The 7,500-nt window shown below is 34.5% G+C and overlaps 1 pseudogene; it reads left to right on the top strand.

The window, feature by feature from the left end:
• LOC119572072 overlaps positions 1 to 3,664 on the top strand; it is a 5,376-nt pseudogene extending 1,712 nt beyond the window's left edge.
• Positions 3,665 to 7,500: the final 3,836 nt, after the last annotated feature.

Here is a 7,500-nt window from a genome sequence, read left to right as displayed (position 1 = left end):
AAAAACTTTTTAATGCATTAATCAGACATTCGTATCCCTATCCCCAAAGCCCCTTCCCCAATGAAAAGTTCCCCGACAGAGAGTTCTGCTGTAGCAAAAAGGGGAATCTTTAAAAGTTTTTTTTTTTTTTTTTACAAATGTAGAATACAGTTTTGAACTAAACAAAACCTTCATGTATTTTTCCGCCACCAACTTCCTTTCCAATTACTCCCCCAAACACAAGAGATTTAGGTCCTTTTCAAGAGCTTGAACTCTCCGACGAATTATGGAGAATATTTTTACAATAGTTTTTACTATCTATTTCTTATTTCATCATTCCAAGGTGACATTTATTACATAAATCGGTTCCTGGATAACTCTTGAATGGGTTAAACTGTATTGCATTTAAAAAAAAATCTAAATTACTAGTCTTGTTAAGGTAATGCATTGTGCAATAGCTCTTTTCGTTGTATTATCAACTGTATGTTTTGAAGTGCTGACCTTTCTTTTTCGGAAAAAAAGTCTTGAATTGCAGATGAATATATATCGGGCAGAGGTTTTTACTGTGATCTGTAGTTTAAGTATAATGTTAACAAAATTATATATATTTAATGTATATAACCATTATGCAAGGTTATGATTATGTATTTGTATATAGCTACGGTTATCTCGTGTTATATTTGTATGCATAAATATATGTTATATTTTTTTTATATGTAATATGTGCCTTATATATATATAGAGATAGATAGATAGATAGATATAGATATATGTATAGACATACACAGACTCGCACCCCTCATAACCCCATACACAAAAAACACACACACCCACACACACACACACACACATATATAAATTTTATATATATTATATATATATATATAATATATATATATATATATATATATATATATTTTAAAATATATATTTAAGGTCTCTAATTTCAACTCACAAGAAAAAACCCCTATGTTATCTGCAGGTCCCGAGGAAAACTCAGTATCTGTTTAGTGGTTCATTGACATAACAGTCACGTAGTTATGAAGAGATCTTGTGGTAGAGTGGCGGAGGCGGCGTCAGCTCCTACGGGCGAAAGGGGGAGGGTGCTCGCGGTTCAAGGAACGGACTCGAACTGACTCCTGCGGGTCTTGCTAGGCGCTTCAGCCCTAAGGCGTGGAGACACAGCTGCTTACCGTCGGTTACCAATTCCGGAGCGTTCCTGTTGTCGCCCAGGTGAGGTCATGTCCCAGGCGGTTCCCCTTGATTTAAAGGATGTCACGCAGCTGCTCAGGCGGATTCCCCGATTAATGGATATCACACACACATATAATATATATATATATATATATGTGTATATATATATATATATAAAACATAGATATATATATATATATATATATATCTTATATATATATATGCACACACACAACACAACATTTATAAAATGTAGTATGTATAATTCATATATGTATAATGTGTGTTTAAACACATCATATATGTATCTTTACATGCATATGCATATATATTATATATATATATTAATATATAATAAAATATATTATATATATATATATATTATATATTAATATAACAATATATTCAAAATATATATAGCATAATTACTTAATATATGTATAGATACATTATTTCAATGTGTATATTTAAGCATATAAATATATGTATATATATAACATAGACAATATATCTAAATCTAAATATATATATAAGCATGTATATGTAAATATATAATGATATTTAAATATATACAAATCTTTCTTCTTTTAAGGGAGGTTCATGTCTGTGCCCCCGTGGTACAGCATGATACTTGGTTTTTTTCATGTGTGATGCCTCTTGGAAATGAGTACGTGGTAGGGTCCCAGTTCCTTTCCACGGAGAGTGCCGGTGTTACCTTTTTAGGTATCATTCTCTCTATTTATCCGGGCTTGGGACCAGCACTGACTTGGGCTGGCTTGGCCACCCAGTGGCTAGGCAGGAAATCGAGGTGAAATTCCTTCCCCAAAGGGAACAACGCGCCGGCCGGTGACTCAAACCCCTCAAAACTCAGATTCCCGTCTTTGGCAGTCTTGAGTCTGATACTCTAACCATTCGGCCATCGCGGCCTTGACGTCATTGGGCTTTGCCATGTTTTTTCTTGGCAATTTAGAGCGGTGGTTTTCCCATTGCCTTCCGCCCGGTTTTTATCGAGTCACCATCTCTATTTTCCGGCACTGACTTAGTATATATACAAATAACATACGTTTATATTATACATATATTTATGAATATATATACACATTCATACTTAAATATATGAAAAGAAATATATATATATATATATAAAATATATATATATATATATATATATATATATATGTATACATATGTATATATGTATATATACACACATATGCCTGAGTGTATGTATGCACATATATATACGAATAAAATCCTATATATAGACAGATAGACAGATATAGACATACGTCAGTATGACGCAATTATACAGTGTGTATGATTATACCAAAAGATCATGTCTCATATAAGTGAATGTGTTTTACGCTTATAAAACAGCGTGGGAAACCTGCAATCTACTCGTCTGCTTCCCTTATCGCCTTTTCATCAGAGTCTGCCTATTTTAAAGCGGACCAGATAAACGACCCCCCACTTCCTTCAACTCACTCGCCAACCATGAGGACCTTCGCAGCTCTTGCTCTCTGGCTCAGGTGAGCTCATGTTATCGTTACTCACTTTTTTTCTTGAATGAAGAATGGCAAGGTTATTGAAATTCAATCACAACTCAATTCATTAGGCAGCAATTTAAGTGAAGTTAGATTTACGAAGGCTTACTTTGATAGGACTTTTCATAATAAAGTGAAATCTGTGATGGCCATTAAATTAGATATCTCTTGGTCCTCAGGTGTGCCAAACTCCCCCTGGCATCGAATCGGCTCCTTAAACCTAGTTAACTCTGCTGAGGTAAGTAGTTTCTTGGAATCTTAATTGCTTAATTTACCGATAAATTTCTTGATAGTAGAATTGTCTGCTTCACAAAGCTTTGTCTATTTGGGGTCTCCCTCCCCGGAAAAATTTGTGTAAAAATTTAAAGCCAAGGGTCTGTTTGCAGACGTACGAGGAGCGCGTGTACCCCGGCGCAGAAGTGGGTCACCACATCCCACCTCTCCATCTCTCACCCGAAGCCACCAGTGACGTCATGTTCCGCAAATGTTCAACTACATCGACGGACAGAATGATGCAGGTGTTGACTTTTGGATTATATGGTTTTGTCGATTAATAATATTTCTAAAACACGCATACCCCCTTTTCCACACACACTGATATGTGTGTGTTCACACAAAACCACACATACTCATATTTGCTGTGTGAAAAAATAAAATCCCACATACTAAGATAAACACATAAATGAAGGTGATTGCAAGTAATTGTGGAAACTACAAAGAAAGAACAAGAAAAGGAAGGATAGAGAGAGACGGGTGAGAATGACATCCCACAATTTAAAAAGCGTTCTATCCGCTTTTGGGCAGCCATGAAGATCGACATGACAGCCCCCGTTGACCACGCTGGTTATCCCGGAGAAGGACCCAACTGCGAGAACAACTTCACCATGAGCTTCTACGTCCCCGCCGCCCACCAAGACAACCCGCCCACGCCCACCAACCCTGACTGAAAATTGAAGTGCGACCGAACTACAGTGTTCCGGGAATTTTCCCTTTCCCCTTTAACGAAATTTCCACTAAAGTTGTTCCTTTGTCTGAAAAAAAATTGATCTCTACCCCAAACCCCCGCCCCAAAGAAAATGTATTTTTTTGTAGGGGGTTTCCCAGGGGTTCGCACCGGGGGACTGGACGTCAACCCCGCGCAGCTCACGAGCCCGGTGGCACCCGGCGGGAGGGCTTTTCGTTTTCCGACCTACTACACCTTTTGGCACGACTCTCCCTTCGTTATCGTCGGTCGGAAAACGAAGTCTGGTTCATGAAGAATGACAAAATTGAAACTTTTTGAACTAAAAACTTTTTATTTTTTTTGGTATTATTAAAAAATGCAAACATAAAGAACACTTATGTAAAAAGGGTTTTTTTCTTACCCCCAGAATAATGAGACTAATGCTACCGCACCTATTAAATGAAATATGTTCGAAAAAATTATTTAGAAGTCTTCTTTTATGCTTTTTTTACACAACAATCAAAAAGGGATGCGGTAAAAATGGCTCCAACCATCAAAACCTTTTATGAGTTTCAATGGAAGATGTTGAGGTTTGTCAACGTGATCCTCAAATCCCCACAAAAAGATGGTAGCCTGATAGTTGGGGTTTCGTCATCGACGAGATGACCGTCTGCATGTATGGAATTCCTGGGGTCAAGTTTCAGTTCTCAAAAAGCAAAAAATCGGGTTTTAGGGAATTTTTCTTTTCCCGAGACTTGATGATTTTTTTTGAGGAAAAAAAATGTTAAAAAAACGAAAGAATTTTAATGTGGCAAAAAAATTTTTTAAAAGAAGTTATGGTTTGGGAACGTCGAGCCCAACTCTTAACTTTGGAAAACAAAAACTTTAATTTGGTGTGGTATCCCCCAAAGGTAAGCTATATGTCCCAAAAATTTTTGCGGCTTCCACTCCCGGGGTTATGGACAGGGGCCCAACTCTTCCCTTTTTAAAGGGAAAAAGGACAGCCAAGAGTATGGAAAAGTGTGGAAACAGGTCTCAGGAGAAAACTGCCCAGGTCCAATATGCTGTTACATGCAAAAAACTCGGTTTCTTGGGACAATGTAAAAGGTAAAAATGTGAAAAAGAGGTATTGGTAATAAGGGCAAAGTAAAGTTTTTCCAGGGGAAAGCGACTGCCCGGGGCGTTTGCAGAGCCAGGAAGTCCTTTGGGGTTTCGGTTTCGCCCCCCCCTTTTCCGCCAACCCTTGACCTCAAAACTTCTTACACCACACGTCTGTCATCCTTTAAACCCACCCCTAAAATTTCTAAAACTTTCTGGTGATTTTTTCCTCAAAAACGGAGTGGGGGTGAAGAGTCATTGAGGGATTCCCCCTCCAAAGTAAGGTCAAGGCTCCAGAACCCTCAATGGTGACAGCTCCACCCCCTTTGGAACCACAGTCAAGGTCGGGCCTCAATGGGGACAGCCCAGCTACCCTCAATTTACGGGCCCCGCGCTAGAAAGAATGCTCCTGAACCCAAAAGGTCAGTCCGTCCTTTTCCCAATAAAGAAAACCCCACCGTCCAAAGGGCCCGTGGAAAATACCCGTGGAACTAAACAACCCTTCAAAAAGGACTCCCAGATTTGGAAAGGGACAGCCTTTATGGTGGGGCAGGCCAACCACAGGGCAGCCAAAACTTTAAGAGGTAGTGTGAAAAATGGATACCCTAATTCAATGGACCGTCAAAAATTCATTAAAATGTCCTTAGGGGGATAATTTTCAAAAAGTAATATCCTTTGTTTATCAATAATTTTTTACACTCAGAGCCTTTCAGAAAAACGTTTGGTAATAAGCAAAATCTCCATGTAAATTTTTAGTGAGCCTCTAATAGTGAACTTGAACCCCCCGATAAAATCATGGAGATAATTTACTATAGAGTTTTAGCTTTTTTTTTAATTATTTTTTGTAACAGGGTTACCTAAAATTTTCCCGAATAACCCCCGTCCCCCCAAAAAGAGAAGGGGAAAAAAAATGGCTTGTAGGCTTTTCACAACAATTTCCAGTATCAAGAAACCTATCTTTTTAAGGTTTAGAACTATTGCTGGGTTAAAAGCATTTCCCTTTTAAAAAAAATTTTCCCCCCAAAAAATTTAGTCTTTTTAAGGTTTAGCCTTATTGCAAAGGCTCTTTTTGTTGTATCATTAGCTGAATTGTTTTGAAGAGCAGACCTTAGCATTTTCGAAATAATGCTATGTGAATTGCAGTTGAATATATTTTCGGACATAGGTCTTTATTGTGATCAGTGGTTTAATGTATAATGTTAACAGAAATTATATATGTTATGTATATAACCATTTATGCAACTTATGATTATATTTCTGTAAATAGTTACGCTTATCTCTTAACATTAAGGTAAAATCCTCCCGTTCATATTTCTTATCTCTGTTATTGAATGAACTAGGCTAATAGTTTTACTGTTAGCTAAATCACTTACACAATGATTCTATATATAAAGTATAAAAAATACATACATACACACACACATATATATATGTAGAGAGAGAGATTGATAGATACGCACACACACACCCACACACACACACACACGCACACACACCCCATATATACACACACACACACACACACACACACACACTATATATATATATATATATATAAAATATCTATATATACATATATAAATACATACATATATGCATATATTATATATAATATAATATATTATATTTTATGCATAAATATATGTATATTTGTATATTATGCATATATATGTATATTTATGCATAATATATTTTTTATAGTTGTATATATGTATATATACACACATTTATATAAATGTGGCATATATATATATAGATGGAAATGCATATAGATATATAAAATATAATATATATTAAATATATTATATATAATATATATATATATTATACACCACACACAATATATGCACACACACATACACACCCCCACACACACCACAACACACACACACACACACACACCACAACCACACACACACCCACACACACACACACATATAGATATATATATATATATATATATATATATATATATATATATATATATATAACATAATATGTGTATGTATGTATAAATACATATGTGTATAAAACCTTACAATATGTATGTGCACACACACACACACACACACACACACACACACACACACACACACACACCACACACACCACACACACACACACACACCACCACACACCACACACACACACATATAATATAATATATATTTATATATTTTTATATATATAATATATATATAAAATATATATATACATATATATGTGTATGTATGTATAAATACATATGTTATAAACACTTACATATATGTATGTGCAACACACACACCACACACACACACACACACACACACACAAAACACACACAACACACACAAAATATATATAATATTATATATATATATATATATATATTAATATGAATATATTATATATATATATTCGGATGTATGAATATACATATATGAATATATATAATATATAATATATATATATTATATATATTTTATATATATATATATATATTGTTTGTGTGTTGTGTGAATATATTATATATATTTATATTTTATATATTATATATATATATATATATTTAAACATATAACATAGACTGAAATATTAGATATGCATATATATATATAATATATATATATATATTTTAATATATATATAATATATATATGTATATGTATATATATAATGCATATAAACCACATATTTGTTGTGTGTGTGTTATATATATATATATAAAATATAATATATATTTATAAAATTATATACTCA

This window comes from Penaeus monodon, unplaced genomic scaffold (assembly GCF_015228065.2).
Source record: "Penaeus monodon isolate SGIC_2016 unplaced genomic scaffold, NSTDA_Pmon_1 PmonScaffold_946, whole genome shotgun sequence".
NCBI classification, from domain to species: domain Eukaryota; kingdom Metazoa; phylum Arthropoda; class Malacostraca; order Decapoda; family Penaeidae; genus Penaeus; species Penaeus monodon.
The sequence above is the reverse complement of the archived record's forward strand: the minus strand, read 5'-3'. Positions and strand labels throughout refer to the sequence as shown.